The following is a 24,000-nucleotide window of genomic DNA, read 5'->3' on the forward strand; positions in this document are numbered from 1 at the left end:
TAGCTTCCTTGTAACTATGCCTTCCTTTATGTTCCCTTCATTAAACTCTAATTATCCAGTTTGGATGGAACATCTGATTCCAGCCAGGGCCCAGATGGATAGAGATGGCAAAATCATTTACTAAAAATGAGGGAGGTGGTTTGGGAAGATACTATAAAGAGATTGGAGAAGGTTTGAAATAACTCAGATGGGGAAGAGAAAAGGAAGCTGACAAGGGACAAAGGACAAGGACAGCATTGCCTGGCAGTGTTGAGATGGAGTTCTAGTCAAGATTGGAAGCTGCCCTTACATAGGATCAGAAAAAGCAGTTGGTTCGCTTGATCCATGGTCAGAATTTTGCTAAAAGGTCAAATAATTGATGGTAAAATAGTTTAAATGCTGGCAGATGAGAACATGACTGGAGAGAGAAGTCATAAAGTAAGCTGGTTGCTGAAACACTGGGGAAAATAGAGAAATAATGACTGAGTCTCTCCTTTACAGGTACATAATCAAATAATCATTTGAAAACAGGCATTTAAAGAGTTCAAACCTAGCCAGGTGCAATGGTTTATGCCTGTAATCCCTGAGGCTCAAGAGGCTGAGGCAGGAGGCTTGCAAGTTGGAGGTCACCCTCAACAACTTAGCGAGATCCTGTCTTAAAATAAAAAACAAAATATAAAAAGGGCTGTGGATGTAGTTCAGTGGTAAAATGTCTCTGGGTTCAATCCCTGGTACCAAAAATAAGTAAACAAATGAAAAGTTCAAACCTCTTCATATCACAGTCACCCAGGCTGAGGACCCAGACTAGGATGAAGCAAGCAATGAACCTAGAGCACAAAATGTCAACAGGCCCTTGCTCTAACATGCCAACCCTGCACTTGCACTGTTCTGACATTTGATGCTGTTAGTGCCTCCCTTGCACACCCTAGCCCAGGCCTGATCCCAGGGCCAACTATTAACATTTTAGCATATTTCCTTCCGGTCTTCTCTCCTAATCAGTTATCTATTTCACTAAGTTCAGACCTTACTGCTTATATGATTGTGTATCCAGTCTTATTTACCTGAAATAATAATGAAATTGAATCTTCTTTAGAACTGCTTTTATTATGTCTCCATTCACTGGTAATATATATTCACTGCAGCAAAGCCAGACAGTACAGATAAGCAAAAGGAACAAAATAAAGAATCATCTGTAATCTCGCCATCCAGAGACAATGACTGTCGTCACTTTGCTGCATACTGAGATTGATTCATAATACAAAAAACGATTCTGAAGTAGAAATATACTGCCAGCTTGTGGAAGGCTGTGAAAAGGATATCTGCAGCTAACCAAGTGTGGCAAAGTTAGGAAAAGGATTTGGGGGGAAGGAAGGCCACCATCTTTCCTGAGTAGAAAACAAGCACCCCCTGCCTGAGGACCCCACATTTTATCCCACACTGCCCCACCGTCTGAGAGCCTATTTCCCAGCCCAGTGTGAAAAAGGCTCCATGCATGGGAAAATACTTTAGAAAAAAAAAGGAAAAACAGAAATTCCTCTTTATTCGAAATACCTTATCATTGAGGTATTCTTGGCAGTCTTCTTACCATTCTGCAAGCCTGTATTTTGGGAAACTTGTCCTACAGTCCTCCAAGTGAAAGATACATGTCATATTCCCAGGTGAGAAGCAGGACGCATGGTCATATCTATATTAAATGTAATTATGGTCATGTTTTTAACTATAATTTTAAATTTTACTACATAGGATTTTTTTAATGGCTTACCAAAACAAACAAATGAAATGACACCAAGGATTCCCCCAACCTAGTCTGTGAGTTGGAAGGCAGATAAATATTAACTTCAAAGGGTTTACTTAAATCATGAATTGGTACTACACCTCTACAAACATTGGTGATACTTAGTACACCAATAGACATGATCATTATATGTATGCATGTGACAATCCTTGCCACAATCAAATGAAATAATGTATGTAAACGAGCTCTGCACACTTTGCCTGAATCTCACAGAAATGCCTGTTATTATCATAAGACAAAGGACAAGTAAAAGAGGATACATACTTTCTGTCGTTCCTTGATTCATTTTGTGAGCCATGCAGTGGGATAGAGGAGAAGCTTCCTTCACCAAGTCCAGTTAAGGAATGCTAGCACCTAACTGGGAATTTTCTATTACAAGAAACCTGAGCTCCTGGGGCATTCTTAAGAAATCTACCCTAAGAGGATGTGCTTCCATGAGGGACAAAAGGAAATAAAACAATCAGGAGACGGTGCCACTGTTTCAACAGCCAGAACTGGAACTTATTGGGATGAATTTTGCAGGGCAGGACCTGAAAGCCTGAAATCTAACTTGTCTCCCTCCTATTGTGTGAGGCTGGATTATAGTCCTGTCTATCCGGGGACATGCTTGTCTGATCTCCCATGTTGCACACACCCTGGTCAATCTCACATCTAAAATAACACATCTGCTCATTGAAGACTTATGCTATTGTTTTTTGAGGATGGGCTTTGGTGACAGAAAGATTATAGACTTAGGACTAATTTTTTTTTTTTTTTTGCAAAAGCAATGCCCAGCAAAAGGAGGCCCTCAATCCTTAGGAGTATAAATGATAGAAAAAGTAAACATGGGTAGATGAAAACCAGAACCTGGAATGTGTTCATAAACTAAATGGGTGGAAAATAGATTTCTGGTGCTATCTTGCCTCTAGGTAAGTTTGAGCCTGTACTTCCTTCCAAAAGGAAGAAACCTCCTGTCTGGCTCCAATGTCCCCCTTCTCCTTTATTAGGATGCAATTGACTGAATATATATTAAATTATACACTTTAGTAGCTGTTAATATACACAGAAATATATGTCTGTATAAATACATATGTGTATATGTAGGAAATCCTCATCATTATCAAGATAATAAACACATTTTAACCCCAAAAGTTTTCAAGAACCCCTTTCTTTTTTTTTCTTTTTTCTTTTTAATCTTTTATTTGTTTTAATTAGTAACACATGACAATACAATGATCTTGACATATCATACATTTGAATCAAACGGGGTATAATTTCTCATTTTTCTGATGTACAGGCTGCAAAATCACATTGGTTATACAGACACATATATACATATAGCAATACTAGTGTCTATTTTATTCTGCTGTCCTTCCTATTCCCCCTTCCCCTCCCGTCCCCTCCCATCACATCTCTCTACCCAATCTAATGTGACACATTTCTTTTTTTCCCTCACATCTTCATACATGTATTTTGTATAACGAAGGGGGTCGCCTTCCATCTTCCATACAATTCCCCTTCTCCCTCCTTTTCCCTCCCACCTCTCTTCCCTATCTAGAGATGATTTTCTTCTCATGCTCTTCCTCCCTACCCCATTTTGAGTCATCTCCCTTATATCAGAGAAGACATTCAGCATTTGTTTCTTAGGGATTGGCTAACTTCACTTAGCATAATCTGCTCTAATGCCATCTATCTCCCTACAAATGCCATGATCTTGTTATTTTTTAATGCTGAGTAATATTCCATTATGTATAAATGCCACATATTTCTATCCATTCATCTATTGAAGGGCATATAGGTTGGTTCCACAGTCTAGCTATTGTGAATTGTGCTGCTATAAACATTGATGTGGTTGTGTCCCTGTAGTATGCTCTTTTTAGGTCTTTTGGGTATAGTCTGAGAAGGGGAATAGCTGGGTCAAATGGTGGTTCCATTCCAAGTTTTCCAAGGAATCTCCATACTGCTTTCCAAATTGGCTGCACCAATTTGCAGTCCCACCAGCAATGTACAAGTGTACCCTTTTCCCCACATCCTCACCAGCACTTGTTGTTGTTTGACTTCATAATGGCTGCCATTCTTACTGGAGTGAGATGGTATCTTAGGGTGGTTTTAATTTGCATTTCTCTGATTGCTAGAGATGATGAGCACTTTTTCCGTGTATTTGTTGATTGATTGTATATCCTCTTCTGAGAAGTGTCTGTTCAGGTCCTTGGCCCATTTGTTGATCGGGTTATTTGTTTTTTGTTGTGTAACTTTTTGAGTTCTTTGTATACCCTAGAGATTAGAGCTCTATCTGATGTGTGAAGGGTAAAAATTTGTTCCCAGGATGTAGGCTCCCTATTTACTTCACATATTATTTCTCTTGCTGAGAAAAAACTTTTTAGTTTGAATTAGTCCCATTTGTTGATTCTTGGTTTTAATTCTTGTGCTATAGGCGTTTTATTAAGGAACTTGGGGCCTAATCCCACATGATGAAGATTAGGCCCAACTTTTTCTTCTATTAGATGCAGAGTCTCTGGTTTGATTCCTAGCTCCTTGATCCATTTTGACTTAACTTTTGTGCATGGTGAGAAATAGGGATTCAATTTCATTTTGTTGCATATGGATTTCCAGTTCTCCCAGCACCATTTGTTGAAGATGCTATCCTTTCTCCAGTGCATGCTTTTGGCACCTTTGTCTAATATAAGGTAGTTGTAATTTTGTGGGTTAGTCTCTGTGTCCTCTATCCTTTACCATTGGTCTACCAGCCTGTTTTGGTGCCAGTACTATGCTGTTTTTGTTACTGTTGCTCTGTAGTATAGTTTAAGGTCTGGTATAGCAATACCACCTGTTTCATTCTTCCTGTTTAGAATTGCTTTAGCTATTCTGGGTCTCTTATTTTTCCAGATGAATTTCATGATTGCTTTTTCTATTTTTATGAGGAATGACATTGGGATTTTGATCAGAATTGCATCAAACCTGTAAAGTGCTTTTGGTAGTATGGTCATTTTAATAATATTAATTCTGCCTATTCATGAGCAAGGTAGATCTTTTCATCTTCTAAGGTCTTCTTCTATTTCTCTCTTTAGGGTTCTATAGTTTTCATTGTATAGATCTTTCACCTCTTTTGTTAAGTTGATACCCAAGTATTTTATTTTATTTTATTTTTTTTGAGGATATTGTGAATGGGATAGTTTTCCTCATTTCCATTTCAGAGGATGTGTCACTGATATACAGAAATGCCTTTGATTTATGGGTGTTGATTTTATATCCTGCTACTTTGCTGAATTCATTTACTAGTTCATGAACCCCTTTCTAATCTTTACTTCCCACCTCTGTCCTCTGTCTCCCCAAGCAGGCAACCACTGCTCTGTTGGTGTCATTAGAGATTAATTTGCATATTACAAAAACTTTTATGAATGGAACCCTACAGTACACACTCTGTTGTCTGTCCTCTGTTACTCAGCATAATTATTTTGCTTTTTATCTATGTTGTCTCATGTATCAATGGCTCATTATTTTTTTTTATTTTTTAAATATTTATTTTTCAGCTTTGGGCGGACACAACATCTTTGTTTGTATGTGGTGCTGAGGATCGAACCCGGGCCACACGCATGCCAGGCGAGCGCGCTACCGCTTGAGCCACATCCCCAGCCCTGGCTCATTATTTTTTATTGCTTATCTTATAATTTATTTATCCCATGCATCATACTTTGTTTCTGCACATCCTTGACGATAAACATTTGGGTTGTTTCCAGTTTGGGCTATTTTGAATAAAACTGCTATTTACATTTATGTATGAGTCTGTATAGACATATGCTTTCTTTATGGAGGGTAAATTCCTAGAACTATACCGTATGATAGCTATATATTTAAATTTTTAGTAAACTTCCAAGCAATTTTACAAAGTGGTTCTACCATTTCTAAGAGGAATATAAGAGAGTTACTGTTCTTTTTCACCATGGTCAACTCTTGGAATGTCACTATTTTCAATTTTAGTCTTTTAAATACTGTGTAGTTGTATTTCATTATGATTTTATTTTGTATCTCCCTATTGATTGATGTGAACCATTTTTTTCATATTTTTATTTGCTATGTATATATCATATTTGGTAAAGTGTTTATTGAAGTTATTTGTCCATTTCAATGTATCATTTATTTTGATATTATAGTGTTTTAAGAGTTATTCTACATATGCCTTGCTTATTAAATAAGTGTTTGAAAAATATTTATTCTAAGGCTGTGTTTTGCCTTTGTATTTTCATATGACTTTCTTTTGAAGAGCAGAAGGGTTTTGTTGTGATTCAGTTAATTTTATCAATTATTTTCTTTGATAGATCATGCTTTCAGTATCATATCAAAGATATTTTTACTAATCTAAGGACACAAGTCTTTTTTAGTGTTTTCATGTATAAGTATTTTTTAGGTTTTACATGTAGGTCTATGAACTATTTTGAGCTAATTTTGGTAGGCAGTGCAAGGTATTGTTTGAAGATTTCTTTGTTTATGGATATCCAATTGTTCTAGCACAATTTGTTGAAAAGATTGTCCTTTCTAAATAAATTTTATTTGCAACTTTGTAAAAAATCAGGTGTTTTGGAAAATGTTTCACATTTGTGTGAGTCTATTTCTAAACTTTCCTACTTTTTTCCTATCTTGATGTCAATACCACACTGAGTTGATTAGTGAAGCTTCAATAGTAAGTCTTGAAATTCTCCAGGTTTGTTATTTTTAAAAGTTTATTTTTGGCAATTGTAGATTTTCTATGCTGTTATATTTAATGTAGAATCTAATTGTCCATTTCCATTTCCATAAAAGCATGGTGTAGTTTTGACTCAGATTATTTTGGATCTGTAGATCATTTGGGGAGAATTTACATCTTAATAGAATTATCTTTCAATCAATGAACAAGCTAGATAACTTCATTTATTTAAGTTTTCTTTTATTTCTCTCAGCTATGGTTTATACTTTTCAGTATGTGGGTCTTATACTTCTTTTGTAAAATGTGTTCCTAAGTATTTTATTCATTTGATGCTATTAAAAATATGATTATTTTCTTAATTTCACTTTTGGAATTTACATTGAGAGTTTATAGATACACAGTTGGGTTTTGTGTATTGATCTTATATCTTCTAAGTTTTCTGAACTTGTTTATAGTTCCTATAGTTGTTGTTGGATTTTTAAGGATTTTCTGTAGTATACAAGATCATTTCATCTGTGAGTATAGATAGTTTCACTTCTTTTCAATCTGGAAGTCTTTCTTCTCTTTTTTATTGCACTGCCTATAACTATCAGGACAATGTTAAATAAAAGGGCTGGAAGCAGATATCCTTGTCTTTTTCCTGAACTTTGAGAAAACCATCCAGTCTTTGATCATTAAGAATTAGGTTATTTTTTTGGTGTTAAGTTTTTTGAGTTCTTTGTATATCCTGGATATTAGTGCTCTATCTGACACGTGTGTGGCAAAAATTTGCTCCCAAAATATAGGCTTTCTCTTCACCTCATTGATTGTTTCTTTTGCTGAGAAGAAGCTTTTAAGTTTGAATCCATCCCATTTATTAATTCTTGATTTTATTTCTTGCACTTTTGGAGTTTTGTTAAGGAAGTCAGGGCCTAATCTGACATAATGAACATTTGGGTCCATTTTTTTTCTATTAGGCTCAGAGTCTCTGGTATAATTTCTAGGTCCTTGATCCACTTTGAGTTGATTTTTGTGCATGGTGAGAAATAGGGATTTAGTTTCATTTTGCTGCATATGGATTTCCAGTTCTCCCAGCACCATTTGTTAAAGAGGCTATCTTTTCTCCAATTATGTTTTTGGCACCTTTGTCTAGTATGAGATAACTGTATTTATGTGGGTTTGTCTCTGTGTCTTCTATTCTGTACCATTGGTCTACATGTCTATTTTGGTGCCAATACCATGCTGTTTTTATTATTATAGCTTTGTAGTATAGTTTAAGGTCTGGTATAGTGATGCCTCCTGCTTCACTCTTCTTGCTAAGGATTTCTTTGGCTATTCTGGGTCTCTTATCTTCCCAAATGAATTTCACGATTGCTTTTTCTATTTCTATAAGGAATGATGTTAAAAACAAACAACCCGGTCAATAAATGGGCTAAGGAGCTGAACAGACACTTCTCAGAAGAAGATATACAATAAATCAACAAATATATGAAAAATGTTCAACATCTCTAGTAATTAGAGAAATATAAATCAAAATTACTCTAAGATTTTTATCTCATGCCAGTCAGAATGGCAGCTATAAGAATACAAGCAATAATAAGTGTTTGCGAAGATGTGAGAGAAAAGGCACACTCATACACTGCTGGTGGGACTGCAAATTGGTGCAGCCAATATGGAAAGCAGTATAGAGATTTCTTGGAAAACTTGGAATGGAACCACCATTTGACCAGCTATTCCACTCCTCAGTTTATACCCAAAGGACTTAAATCAGCCTACTATAGTAATGCAGCCACATCAATGTTTATAGCAGCTCAGTTCATAATAGGTAAACTGTGGAAGCAACTATATGCCCTTCAATAGATAAATGGATAAAGAAATTGTGTGTGTGTGTATATATATATATATATATATATATATATATATATATATATTCCATTAAAAGAGAATAAAATTATGGCATTTGCAGGTTAATGGATGGAGTTGGAGAATATCATGCTAAGCAAAGTAAGCCAATCCCCCCAAAACCAAAAGCAGAATGTTCTCTCTGATTAGTAGATGCTGATCCATAATGAGGGGATGGGGGGTTGGCATGGGGAAAAATGGAGAAACTTTGATTAGGCAAAGGGGAGGGAGAAGAATGGAGGGGAGGGGGTATGGGGGCAGGAAAGATAGTAGAATGAGATGGACGGATTACCATAGGCATATAAGGTGCAATGCTACATCATGTACAATCAGAGAAATGAGAAGTTGTGCTGCAATTCTATATAAAGAATAAAAAATAAATAAAATGAAATAATGAGGTTAGCAGTAGAATTTTCATAGATGTCTTTTACCAAGTTGAGGAAGTTCCTTTCCAGCATTAGTTTGCTGAAAGTTTCTATCAGGAATATGTTGTTCTTTGGGTCCTGAGGGTTGTTATTGCTCTATCTTCTGTCCACCTTTCAGAATCTTCTTGTGTTTGCTTTACATATAATGTGCAAAGTATTTCCTATATTTGGCAGGAGAGATAGGAAAACAAGCTCAAAAAGGCTCAAGAAGTTCAATTCTGGTAAAGAAGTAATGAACACGTAGGTTTGGAGTAGCCAAGTTTATGCTTAAAATACATAAATTTGAGATTTTAAAAAACCTCCTAAACATTAGGCTGGTTGACAGCTTTGGAAGATAAGAGAGACTGGTGTCAATAGTCTCAACTGTAAGGTGACAAGGGCATAAACAAGATTGGTGACTGTATTAAGAACTGGAATGAGAAGCTAGGCACAGTGGCACATACCTCTAATCCCAGTGGCTCAGGAGGCTGAGGCAGGAGGATCTTGAGTTCAAAGCGAGCCTCAGCAACGTAGCAAGGTCCTAAGCAACTCAGTGAGACCATCTAAAAATAAAAATAATAAAAAGGATTGGGGATGTGGCTCAGTAGTAAAGGGCCCCTGAGTTCAATCTGCAGTACCAACAACAACAACAAAAAAAAAGGAATGAGAGAAATGGATATGAAAACATACTTGAATGAAGAATACTATTGAGGGGAAAAGTTAGTTTGAGATGAAATTTTACAGAACCTTGAGTGCCTCACTTAGGAGTTTTGACTTTGGCCAATTCACTGAGTCTCTCCTTAGCTTTACTTACATCAATATGACTGATGTCCTTCAGGGCTATATTAGCGTCCTCAGATTGCCATAACAGTATACCACAAACTGGGTGGTTTAAAACAACAAAATCCATTTGATCATAATTCTTGAGGCTGGTAATCTAAGATTTGGTGCCAATATGGTCATTTTCTGATGAGGCTCTCTTCCTGGCTGGCTGGCAGCGTTCTTTCTGGGGAAGCATGGCCTTTCTCTGTGTGTGCATGGGGAGAGAGAGCTAGCTCCAGGATGTCTTCTTCTTATAAGTACATAAGACCTATTGTATTAGGGCTACACCATTATGGTTGCATTTAACCTTAATTCCTCCTTCAAGGTGTCTTCTCCAAAATAGTCACATGTAAAATTGGGGCTTCAACACATGAATTGTGCAAGAACACGAACATTCAGTCCATAACAGAGTGATTACTAGGAATGCTACTAAAAATATTGAGAAAATAGTTTTATGGACCAAGAATCATATTTGCAATAGATGATGATTATAACCTTTGTTAATATAGAGCATGGTTATATAGAAATTCTTTTCTAGTTATGGACTTGTATGCTAAATAATAATAATAATCTGTATAGATATTGTATCCATATATTGAAATACTACACTGTACCCCGTGAGTATAAATGATTTAACTACAATAACTAATAAAATTAATAACAATCCTTGTAGAAGTTTACAGATTAGTTGAGCATAGCTATCATCTTTCAGACCATAAGAAAGTAATGTAATAGCATCCATTGGTTGCCATCCTTACTCAGATTTTGTGGCTTTGAGTTAAAAAGAATTGTGCTTTATCAGTAATGTAGGCACCAATGTGTTCATGACTGCAGAAATCATCTGAATTATTTTTAAAATAAATCCATTCACTGATGTGGCTAATGCAGCAAAAATCAAATTTATTGGAAGTAGATATTATCTGATGACTAACCTTCTTGATGTATTAAATGGCTTTTACTTTACATTAAGACATTCTGAGCTCTGATTTGAGCTATTATTCTATAAGATCAGCTTCACTGAGGATTAGTGAAAGCACTGAAAATGTAGCTCAGTAGTAGGGTGCATGCTTAGTGGGCATGTGGCCCTGGATTCAATTCCCAGCACTTCTCCTGCCTGAAAAAAATAATTAGTGCTTAATTATGAGATAGTTGAGGCTAAGATCACATTGTGAGTAGCTGATGATACTTTGGAGAAAGAAGACTGATGTGCATAAGGTTCACACATATACTCCTTAGATTTTCATTCATTTCAACCATGTCACTTTTCTACTAGTACTTTAAGAGAGCTGTTTCCTTCATATCTCCCAGAATCTTCCCTACTTGGCTTCCCCAAGGTGCTAAAAATGCCCATGGTAGATATTTCTGGAATGATGCAGACCTGGATGAAATCAGAACCTCTTCAGGACATTTGGACAATAACTTCCAAGTCAATCCCCATTTGTTCTGCTCATCAAATTGTTTCTTGTGATTCTTGCCCTAAAAGCAAGCAGAACTCAGGTTTATCTCCCACTCCAAGCCTTAAAACCAAAGAATGATGGCATTCCAGTCCCCAGGAATTCAACTGGGGAGATGGGAATTCAACTGTAAACTAGCCAAAGGAGTGTATCCTGGGTGAATTTTATTTTCTGGGGGGTGGGGGGAGCACCAGGGATTGAACTCAGGGGCACTCTACCACTGGGCCACATCCCCAGCCCTATTTTGTATTTTACTTAGAGACAGGGTCTCACTGAGTTGCTTAGCACCTTGTTTTTGCTAACGCTGGCTTTGAACTCGCAATCTCCTGCCTCAGCCTCCCATCTGCTGGGATTACAGGTGTGCACCACTGTGCCCAGCTCCCTGGGTGAATTTTTATAGGTTCTGTGTGAGACCTTGAGAAGGGGACAGCCTTAAACAAAAGACGAGTGGAAAGACTACAGTTACTTCTGCTAAGAGAGTGGAGGCAAGATTAGAAGTGTGAACAGCAGAGAAATGAAAAATGGCCATGGGGATTTGGTTATTTACTGTTGTCATCACCTCTGGCAAATTTCCTATGACAATGGCAGAGCCTATAAGGAATGTATGAGGAATGGCTGTGATCTAATCAAGGGCTTTAATGTTGAGAGTTTTGGTAGTGCCTTTAATTTGGTGAATGACTTTTGTCTTTACTTATCATCCTGTTTCCTTCCCCCTTCACACCTCCTGCAATGCAGACCAGAACTTTATAGTACACTGAAGTGGTGTGTCTGCTAACTGTAACATCCATCCTGGGGACAGGAATGCCATCATCTGCTGCATAGTTGGGCATATTTGACCCACACTCAAAGTTACATATAGAGGTCTCTGAGCCACAATGTCTCTCTCTATGTAATAGGTAATAGCACAAAAGGATCTTTTGGGGCTAACAGGTTTCTATTAGTATAGGATCATATGAAAATTTATACATGCATCAGTGCTCTTGAACTTGAATGAGACATTCTCCATTGTATTGGGTGATTTTATTGTTTAAGTTGAATGAGGTAACTGGGAAATTTCCAGACTTTGCATTTCCTGAGCAGGTCTTTATTATTTGTGGGCCAGCTCATGTTACATTGAACTGAATGAGAAAAATCAGGAATATTGCTTGCACATAGGGAAGGAAATTGGAAAGGAGGAGTGCCCTTGAGGACATCTTTTTAAACATTTATAATGTGCCTGGTACTGAACGTATATAATTTTACTTTATCCTCCTGTCAACTCTGGGAGGTAGGGGCTGGTGCTCCCCCCATTACAGAGCAAGGAAGCTGAGGCATCAGATAGGCTCACCAATATGCCCTTCATTAGACGGCTCTAAGTTTCCAAGCACGGACTTAGATATCTAGAAGATTCCAAGGCTATTACACCATGCAACTTCCAGAAATCCTGTTTTTGCTTCTTCACAACTTGTTGTATGCTTCTATAAATATCATTTCTTGCTTGAAGAATGCATTTAAAGTTTGAGCTTTGCTTCTATCTCTGGTGTGACTGAGCCAAAGCCATGACAAGCTTGGACATCAGGGGGAGATATGCCAGGTATGGGCTAAAGGAAATGCTCTCAGAGACCCTAACAAAGGGCCTGGCTTAGCAATTGTGACTGCCAGAGGGTGACTGGGTAGATGTGGCTAGGTAAAGAGAAACTGAGCCAGAGCCACTGAGAGAGAAAGACAGCAAGCATCTGAGCAGACAGAGAGGTGAGGATGGGGATGGAGCCAGGGATTCCACAGGCTGAGTAGCAGCTAACATGCAAAGGACCCAAGGACAGAAGTAGACAAGTAAGTGGGACAAGCCTTACCCTCTGTAGAACATTCTGGTGCTGAAACGCAGGTGTCTGTGACAGAGTGAAACTAAGGTGAGGGAAAGAAGGGAGACAGAGACAGAAAAATAGATAAGCAGAGAGACACAGGGTGAATTTGTGCAGGTAACACTTCTGCAGGCCAAACAGGACAGTAGAGGTGTCACAGAGTATATTACAGAATGCCATGGTCCTCACTGTGAGAACAACTTTCCCATTGTAGATGCACAACACCAGAGTTTGTAGAGCACTCTAATCCCTCCAATAGACTCTTCTGCTTTTCCTTTCTCTGTGCCTGGCCAGAAAGCCTGAACAGCAGTAACAATGAGCTTCCAAATTGCAGATGCTTAGATAAAGCATGAAATTTCGTCTGGCCACAAAAATGTCTTAGCTGAGCTCATGTTTACCCAACTATCTAATTTTGCCACCTTCCAAAATAGCATGGCACAACACCTGGTGTGGAAGCATCTGTACACATGCATGTGTATGTGTGGTAGGCTGGGAGACCAGAAGAAGGTGGAGGGACATCCATTTATACAGTCCATCCTCCCCATTCATCATTTCCCTCCCTTGTCTGCATGATGCCCTCCCAGCCAGAGTAGAAGAGAAGAATATGCAATTTGTTTCACATTGTTTTTCTCCTCTGGATCTCAGCAAGGCAGAAGGTATTCCTGGAGATGACATCAGTAGGAGACAGGATGTCGCCAAACAAGGAAACAAGTGACCCTCCATGTGGGCCCTTTCTGGATTCATTGGCAGTTTTGCCAGAAGGACATCTCACACAAGTTCTTAAGTGACCTATGGTTTTTCATGTTTTAAATTCTTTTAAAAAGTATCTCCAGTCTTCAGCTGACAACAACATTAGAAGTGGGGGGATTTGCTTTCCCAGGCTTGAGAATGAAGCTTTAAACCCCCCTCAAACATGGGCCTGCAGGAAATACTATGTTCTCCCACCCTCCTCTCAATCCCCCAGCCCCACCAAAGGTAGGGGCTTAACCCAGGTGCAGGATTTTCTTAGCAATCAGATTCAGTGTTCCTTTATAACTAATGTTGAGAAAACTTCCTGCACCCCCCCCTTGGAGTTGGAAATTGTACTTTGCCAACACATTAATGAACATAATCCGCAAATTTCAAAAACCCAGAACTCAGCAAGGTTCTCTCCTGGTCAAAAGTATTCTCCTGTTCTATCTAAAAATGGTATGAGGGCCTCAAAGGCCATTTTTGGACTGTGTTCCTCCACCTACAATTACCTTTAATAATAATAATGCTTGAATGGAAACATAATGGGTTAGCCTGGAACACTGGAGTGGGTGTTTAATTGGCCCTGCCATTCTCAAAATTGGAGATAAAAATAAGACTGCTTAAGAATGCCCTTTCCAGCTGGGCACATGAGGGAAAAGTCAGTGTGCCACTGACTCCTGAGCAGCATTATGTGCCTATCTGCCAATCCTTAAATTAGCCCATTCTGCATCATGGCAATCAGACTGTTTAGTTTCCTAAACTGATTCGGTTCATGGAGAGCTATTCTTTTAGGCCAAGTCTATTTTTGTGGTGGTCTGAAATGGTTTTCCTCCTGGAAAGACCTGGCCCCTTTTTTTGGTTTTCTTTGGCATAGATTAGGCCCTAGTCTAATTTCAGAAGATAGCAAAGAGGCATCAGAACAGTGATTCTCAAAGTACGAATTCTCAAAGTGGGATTGGAGGAAGCCTGGGCCTTCCCAAGGTCCTGTCCCTCTTATTCTGACTCCATGTCTATGTGCAACTGATTTGCTTCATAGACTTGCATCAATTCCTCTGAAAGGTTCCACAGGAAGAGCAGCAGTCAAGCCAGAAGAATGAATTGGAATCAGGGCTTCAACATCATGTTCACCTACAATGTTCTTTGACAACAGATGCTGCTTACTGATTTCCAGGACAGGAGGAAATAGAATCAATAAGTTTCTTTCTAGGATGAATTTCCAAATTATCTATGAAACCATTTTAAGATGATGAGAAACCAAGAGGCTTCTGTTCAATGTTCCTAGCTAGACTACATAAATAACTTCTTTCACTCTTCTTAAATTTTTTTCATATGTCTTCCCCATACAATACTGCAAACTTGGGGATTAATAGGCAGCGTTTGCATATGCTGTTCTTTGCCGATCTGGCTCCTGACTACCTCTCCAACTTCATCTTGCACATCTCTTTCTCTAGTGCTCTGCACCACAACATCTTTGGTCTCCTTTCATTTCCTCAAATACACCAGGCTCTCTCTACCCATAGGGCCTTGGCATAGGTTCCCTTTGTGTGGAATGCCCTTCACCTCCACTTTGTCTGATTAAAGCCTATTCATTCTCAGAGATCAGCTCAAGCATCGAAGCCTTCCTTCCCTGATCCCTGAGCCTCAACCTGGCCTCATTAAGTCATGTGTTCTTTCCTATCAGAGCACCAATCTCGGTGCCTTCTTATATTGCTCCAACTGCTTGACTGAGGTCTGTTTTCCTCATAAGACTACAAGACCCATGAAAGTAGAACCATATATGGTTTTGCTCACTACTGCCTAGGACAATGCCTTATACATAATAGCTGCTCAGTAAATGTGAGTTAAAGGAGGGCATGAGGACACAAATGCTCCTACTTCCTGATTTACAACTGTCTCTCAGCCTCTCTCTGCTGCCAAAGAAAAGCAGGCTCATATTCAGGGCTACATTTGCTCTCATCCCACTCCCTGTCTGAAATGTCTATTCACTTCCCTCTGACCGTGGCTTCACATGTACAATGCCCAGCTCAGACAACACCTGCTGCTAAAATGAGTGAGTTAAACCATCCCAGCCTTCCTGACTGAGGATGCCCCTGCCCAGTCCTTCTCTTCCAATCAAACAGATGTATTACTGTGTACTATGGCAATGTATCTTTTCATAAGAAAGATCTTGTTTCCCCTATGCACAGAGGCACATGTCCATAGTCCCTGTGACTCAGGAGACTGAGACAGGAGGATCTCATGTTCAAGGCCAGCCTCAGCAACTTAGTAAGGTCTTGAGCAACTTTTATTTTGAGACATTGTCCCAAATACAAAAATAAAAATGGCTGAGGATGTGGCTCAGTAGTTGAGCACTCCTGAGTTCGAATCCTGGTACAACAACAAAATAAAAAAAAGTTTTGTTCCCTCTGAAAAGGGAAGGAGGCCTTTTCTGTATATACAGTATAGAGACAAGGGTCTGACTTTGGACTCAGGCTGATGTGGACTCAAATTCAGGTTTATTACTTAGGAGCTGTGCACCCTTGGGAGATTGCTTCCCTGCTCTGGGTATCAGACTGTTCATCTGCAGTATCGGGGGTCAGACAATGTGGTCTTTTGGGTTATTTCCCATTTTGAAGATTCTGGGAGCTCTATGAGATGCTGCTTAAATGGTCTGGAGTCTTTTTAAAAACAGTTTTATTAAGATATCTTTGACATATAAAACTTGTACATATTTAATGTGTGCAATTTAATGTTTTGATAATGCATATACACTGTAAAATGATCATCACAACTAATTTAATTGACATATCCATTGCCTCTATCTGGTTACCAATGTGTTGTGTGTGTGTGTGTGTGTGTGTGTCTGTGTGAAAAAGTTAAGTCTATCTTCTTAACAAGTATATAGTACTGTTTTATTTTTTTCTAACAAGTTATACATGGCAGTAGAATGCATTTTGATACATCATACATAAATGGAGTATAACGTCTCATTCTTCTGGTTGTATATAATGTAGAATCATGCTGTTGATGTAATCATATGATCATATATGCACATAAGGAAATGATATCCAATTCATTCTACTGTCCTTCCTACCCCTATATCCCTTCTCCTCCCTTCACTCCCCTCTGTCTATTCCTAAGTATCTCTATTTTTCTAAAGCCACCCCCACATTACTTCAAATTAGCAACTGTATATCAGAGAAAGCATTCAGCCTTTGGTTCTTTGGGATTGGCTTATTTCATTTAGCATGATATTCTCCAGCTCCACCCATTTACCAACAAATGCCATAATTTCATTTTTCTTCAAGGCTGAGTAATATTCCACTGGGTATACGTACCACAGTTTTTTTTCTTTTTATTATTTTTTCATTGTAGATGGACACAATACCTTTATTTTATTTATTTATTTTTATGTGGTGCTGAGACTTGGACCCAGCGCCTCACAATGCTAGGTGAGCACTCTACCACTGAGCCACAACCACAGCCCCTACCACAGTTTCTTTATCCATTCATCTGTTGAAGGACACCTAGGTTGGTTCCATAATTTAGCTATTGTGAATTGAGCTGCTATAAACATTGATGTGGCCATGTCACTGTGGTATGCTCATTTTAAGTCCTTTGGGTAGATACCAAACAGTGGGATAACTGGGTCAAATGGTGATTCCATTCCAAGTTTTCTGAGGAATCTCCATACTGCTTTCCAGAGGGGTTGTACCAATTTGCAGAACCACCAGCAATGTATGAGTGTTTAGTAACGTTTTAAATATCATCTTGTACATTTGATCTCTGGAACTCATCTCTAGGGCATAACTAAAACTTTGTACCCTTTAACCAACCTCTCTGCATTCCCTTGTCCCTGGCGACCTCCATTCCACCTTCTGCTTTGCTGTGAGAATTGACACACTGCCCTGAAGAAAGGGAAAGATGTGAAAACACAGATATAGTCCAATGGACCATCAAAAGCAATGGGGGAAAGCTATTGTAAAATAAAGAAGATAAATGAGTGGTTATTTTGGATGATATGACAGGTGACTTTTGTAGTTTGTGCCTTTTCTGAAGCTGGCTCTCCTCTAAGTGGTTTCTAACTGCTCCTTCCTACACCTATTAAAACCAGATCCTAATCCCAAGACTACTGCCTATTTTGGGATTCTGTACACATCTCAGGGCTGCCTGTGGTCTAAGAAGGGAGATATGTAAACAGCAATTCCCTGAGCTCCCACAGGCCAGCCCCTGTGCTGGGCTTTGGGACAGTGGGAAGGAGAGCAGTGGTCCTCCCAGGGCTAAAATGACTGAACCACTCCATTCAAAACAAAGGTTTTCTGCATGTCCTGATACTAGGTGTCCTGATGCTAGTGAGTAATTGCCAGATGAGCATTTCTGCACACAGTATGGAGACATTTATTTACCTTTGAAAAAAACAAACAGGAGTCCTTTTCCCTGTTTCTGAATTTAGCGTGTTTTCCCCCTGATCCACTTCCCTCTGTGGACTTGCTTCTTTTCATTCTTTTTACTCTTTCATTTCTTCAGTCCCAACAAGGCAAAGAGAAGCCAAAAGGAATGATTTCTCATTGGCTTTGTGCATCTGGGCTCGTCCCCAAAACATCATTCCCCATTGCTGAAGAACTGGAAGCCTGAAGTGAACTTGAACTGCTATATTATGCTGCTCGCTTTCCATGAAGTCTTATGCATAAAAATAAGCTGCTATTGTTGAGATGAACCAACTTCCAGCATACCATGGGTGCTTATTAAGTGTTAAATAATAATAATATGTTTGGTGATGCAGTAGGCTTGATTTATACTCATTATTATTATTTTTGCTTTCTTCCTAATCCACGGAGTTGGATCATGTGGGCTGGGCCACCCCATTGTTCGGGGAAATTAGTGAGGCAAATTAGTGACAGGCTGCACACATCTCTCTCCACCTAGCACACCACAATGACAATTTACCTGTCAGCCGTTCTGACACTAATCTTTGCCTGTGGCTCTTTCTGGTCCAACTTTCTAAATCCCCTTGTAGTTATTTAAATCTTTGAAAGCTGGTTCTTTGGGAGATTGAGAAATGATGGTCATGGGCAATATATTATTTCTGGGGTGGAAAAAAAACCAGGCTTTTCAGAGCTTTCTCTCACTTTCACCAGAGCTTGAACTATATTGTGTTTCTCCCAGGTATCAGCAAATATGTGGGCGGTTGCACGGAGGCATCTTTACAGAGTGTGGGTAATTGTTTGGTCACGCCTATCAATCAGCAAAGGCTGTACTTGAATTTTTTTCTGATTAGCTACAGACATTTTGGGGGGATATTTGACTTGGGACCAGGTTTCAAAAATGCATGTTCTCTGTAGAAGCTTATCTTCATGTCCTAAAACATCATACTTGGCAAAGGTCCTATTTGGTGACTTTTATCTGCTTACATTGTCTAATTGCGGGGACCAAAGGAAGACAGAATACTTTCAAAAACGAAAACAAACAAGTTGGAACGCTTTTGTGCACACAAGTTGTATTTGAATCCTTCTGTGGGTGACCAGAGCTTTCCCTGGGCCTCTGACTCCACATATGACAGAACATGAGTTCCTTAAGGATGAAGAGTGGACCTGTCTTCTCTCTTTCCTCTCCCCATACCACAGGCTGACTGACAAGAACATAAAGGAAGAAAAGCTCAGTACTGATAGACTGGATTTTCCAGATTCTAAATTAGAACATAGATGTTCAAGGGGCATAAGTATGTGGGTAAGGATAATGAAGTCAACGGTTTAAAATGGGGATCAGTGTGAAAGTTCTGAGCTCTAAGCCCTTGGAGTCACTGTATGCTCAGGCCAGTAACCTCCTAGAGTGATGCTCTCTTATTTTAAGAACTGATATGCATGGGCTGGGGTTGTGGCTCAGTGGTAGAGCACTTGCCTAGCATGTGTGAGGCACTGGGTTCGATTCTCAGCACCGCATACAAATAAATGAAAGTTCACTAACAACTAAAAAAATCTAAAAAAAAAAAAAGAACAGATATGAATCTATCGAAGCCACATTTTTAAAATTCTAATTATTATTTTTTTAAATTAACACATAATTATACATACTTACGGGGTACATTATGATATTTCAATTCATATATACAATGTATAAGGTCAGATAAGGAAAATTGGCATATCCATCACCTTAAGCATTTATCATTTCTTTGGGTTAGAAACATTCAAAACCCTCTCTACTATCTATTTTTTTGAATTCTATGCAATTAATTTTTGTCAACAATAGTTATACCCCTGCGCTACAGAACATTAGAAGTTATTCATCCTATCCAATTGCACCCCTGTACCCAATAATCATGTTCTACCCTCAACCCCACCCCCATGTCATTCCTAATCTCTGGGGACCTCTGTTCTACTCTCCATTTCTATGAGATCACTTTTTATCTTCCACATATAAATGAGAACATGTAGTATTTGTCTCTATAGGCCTAACTTGTTTCACTTAGCATAAATCAAAGGCACATTTATATATAAACTCATGGGTTAGGAGATGGAAGAGCCTTCCCCATGAGCTTTGAAGGCCTCTAGATACAGATTCATACCTTGGACCTGCCTCTTACTAAATGAGTAACTGTGGAAGAGTGACAACCTTGGAGTCTCTTAACTGTCAAATAAGGGTCACAGTCTACTCCAGAGTTTTTGTGATGACTGAATGGGTCGATGTGGGTAACGCAAGCAGAACAGTATCTGACGCATAGAAAGGGCTATGTAAATAGAAACTATTATGCACATTATTCAATCTTATTCTTTTGAAAAAAAAAAACCATCTATCCACTCAAGTGATAGGTGAAGAGAAGAGTAGAATAAACATTGTAATCAAAAGCCAGCAGACTCCCAGGAGTCAAGGTTTCAGATCAGTGCACAAAAGAGATTTTTTTATGTCCCTTTCATTTTGAGTCTATGAAGGTACAGATATCTGTGTTTGGATCACCCATTTGCTCAACCTGTTCTCAATAGTTGCCATCCAGCCAAGACACATGGGTTCTTCTGAGTTTTGTCTTGACAATGCAGAGTAAAGTAGTGATGGCCCACATAGACAGTTATGGCACTTTTGTTGACACCACTCAGGGAAATTAAGTTGTAAACTGGTGGCTTAATGTACTGAAAATGCCTATAAGTGAAGAGGATTTTCAGGGTATGATATTAGTTTAGCCTCAGCACAAAGTTAGGATTAAATGACAACTCATCTTGGAATACTAAAGGAGAATATCTAGCAATGGTTAATCTAATATTCTTTTATTGATGTATTATAATTATACATAATAGTGTGATTCATTGTTACATATTCATACATGCCCATAACATAATTTGGTCAGTTTAATTCCCCAATATCTCCCCTCTCTGAATATGCAACACATTCTTGTCAATGTCATCCTGAGGCCATCATATGAAAAATGGGAAATGCAAAAAGGAGGATGCTTATAACAAGGCTTGTGCCCATCCCATCCACTTTTGGATAATGGCGCTATTAATATCTTACATCCAAAAAATAATTTCAATTTAAAATTAAAGTTAAACAAATTGTTGGGACTTAGGGTACACTACTGTAATCCTACCAGCTCAGGAGGCTGAGGCAGGAGGATCACAAGTTCAAGGCCAGCCTCAGCAAGTTAGTGAGGCCCTAAGCAACTTACTGAGACCTTGTTTCTAAATTAAACATAAAAAGGGCTGAGGATGTTGCTCAGTAGTTAAGCACCCATGGGTGCAATCCCCAGTGTCAAAAAATTTTTAATTTTAATTAAATTGAAAAGAATTAGTTCTAAAGCTAAAATTGGGCTCTTGTTCTGGGCTCTGATTCACTCCTATTTTCACCATACTTTTTAACACCTGCTTTCAGCTTTACCCTACCCCTATTTTAGGCTTACCCTTTCTTGTCCAGACTCCAGACTTCTCAAAATCAGTGTTTTCCATCTCTGCACTTAGATATGTCCCAGCATAAAATGATGTCTTTGGGCTAGGAGGGACTCTAGAGACCCTTCAGTGTTGGCCCTCAGCAGCAGAGCCTATAAGAACTCGCTCAGGGCTGCATGTGTTTCTGCTTGGCCTCCAGGGGCAAAAAGGGAAAAGATTCAGTATCCAAACCTTCCAAGTTGATAGTTATATGCCAAAGGCATTCTTAAGGGAAACGTAAAATAAAAAGAAGCATAAGCATCTGCAGGCTTGAGATCCATCAGCTTCAATATTTGAAATGCCACTGCAGTCATGTTGGAGTGTGTTCACTTTTAAAATGAGCACCTAACCTTTTAGAGCTTTGTCATGAGAGCATTTAATCCAAATTCATATTTCAGTTGCATAAGCAGGAGTCCATTTCTCAGACATTTCTGGCCCAAGTCAAACACTTGCAGCACTATTGGAGAGTTTTGGCTTTGTCGGATGGCTGAATCTAAGGAGATCTTCATTAAAGTCAATGGAGAAGAAAATTAAGTCATTTAAATTGCTATTTCTGGAGTTGTGGAACTTGAAAGTGTCCAAACAAGAAATATTCCATTATTTATTATGGGGACTTGATTTGTGACCATTGAAGTGCTCATCTAGTGCTCTTCCATCTTTCCAGATAGTCTGTACTGGTGGCAGCACTGAGGAAAGGAGAGGTAATACATTAAATAAATGGTCCCTCTGGGGCCCAATGCTAATTCTTCTTAGTTAGTGAAAAAGTGCTGAGAGATAAATAGCAAATTGTGAGCTAAAATTCTGAAACTGTCTCTTGCCTGACAGGAAAGAAGAAGACTTTTTCTAGAATTTTGCTCATTTTTTTATTTTTCCTTATTTGAATAGTTTTTTTTGGACCCAGCAGAAATTCACTAGTAATAGTAAAGGTGTTTTTTTTTTTTTATTGGAAACTGAGGTTTACTGTGAAATGTTTGTTTGCTTGGGATTGGCAGGGCCCATGCCAATCAATCCCAAAGTTTGACTACCTTTTCCCCATTTCACTGAATAATTGTCAATTATAACTTGATAACATGAAATAAACTGGAGTATCTGTTGAGATTTGTTTATCTCTCGAGATTTGGAACACCTAGCTCATCTTTGTGATATCATTGCCATCTAACATACACCTTGGGTGATAGAGGTTCTTAATCTGAGTTTAAAGGGGTCCACAAGTCCCTTGAAATTGCAGGTAGCCTTTGCTGGGGAGGTATACATCTGCTTCTTTCTGAAGAGAGGACAATCCCTTTCATTGGATTTCCAAAAGATGCTGTGGCCCCAAAGAGACTAACAGAAACTTCTCTGTCTGCCAGAAATGTGAGCTAACTTGTGATACTTCCTTTGTGTTTTGACTGCATTGCATTAATCCAGAATGGACACAGCAGAAAAGATTTCTTTTGTTCTCGCAGCTTCCTTGATTCTAAGAGCATTGCTCCTTCCATCTCTTCTGTTTGTATTCTTCTCCTGACAGGGGCCTTGATCAGGCCTGTCTGCCTGCTTTGCTGTTTTGGACTGGCTAGTAGAAGTATTCTGCTCAAACTCTTGCCTCTTGTAAGTTCACTCTCTGAGTAAGAAAAAGGAATATGACCTTTCTTCCTTTCTAGTACTTGTCCCTGTACACTGAACCTGCTGCCCACAGCATGGCACCTTACATCCAAAAAATAATTGAGAACATGTAGTATTTTTAAGATGGTCTGCTTTCAAATTGCTGCCTTGGGTCTGGCAGAGTGGGTGTCTCTTCTAGGGAACAAAAGCAACCAGCAACAGTAATTTTTGAAACCTAATACAAGTAATCTATTAAGTGCCTAGTATGTGCCAGCCATTGTGTTGAAAACTTTACACACATCCTCTCTTGGAATTCCCACAACCACCTTGTGAGCTAGAAGATGCTTTTGTTGCTCAGGTTGGATCCCAAAGTCCCAAACTGGCATTTACATTCTCTCTACTCCTCACATTGTTCTCCCAACAAAACCAAAGTCTGAATGTGCTTCCAGAAGTAAAATGGCCACTGCTTTCTATTTGGCTAACATCAGCTCCTCCACTAATGGATTTGCTGCCATCAGCCTCCAATTTCTGAGCCGATGCTAAAGTCCTCTCTGTGGTTACTTTGTTCATTTCCATTTAAATTCTTTTTCCAGAGTCAATACTGAGAGTCACAAAGGTTTCCTCAACTACTAAATCTCGAGTGAGTGACTCATCCAAACACAATTATTATGCCATCCTATTTGCCCATCATAATTAGCTATCCATTTTAAACCTCCAAAATGCCTGTTTCAGTGGTTAATAGCAATGGGAAAATAAATGAAGGGATATATGCCAGTGTGTATGTGTGGTCATTACCGCTCTATTATGTGCATCAGCCCTATTGTCCACCTCGGAGCTGTAATCGCAGACGAGCTTCCCCTTCCCCTCGGCACACTCCAGCAGCCGCCTGCTCCCGCTGTTCAGCCAGTGTGTGCTTAGTGGATGCAAATTAATATTAATATCAATCAGCCTAAGCCAAATCA

The sequence above is a fragment of the Marmota flaviventris genome, chromosome X, assembly GCF_047511675.1.
Source record: "Marmota flaviventris isolate mMarFla1 chromosome X, mMarFla1.hap1, whole genome shotgun sequence".
In the NCBI taxonomy this organism is placed as follows: Eukaryota; Metazoa; Chordata; class Mammalia; order Rodentia; family Sciuridae; genus Marmota; species Marmota flaviventris.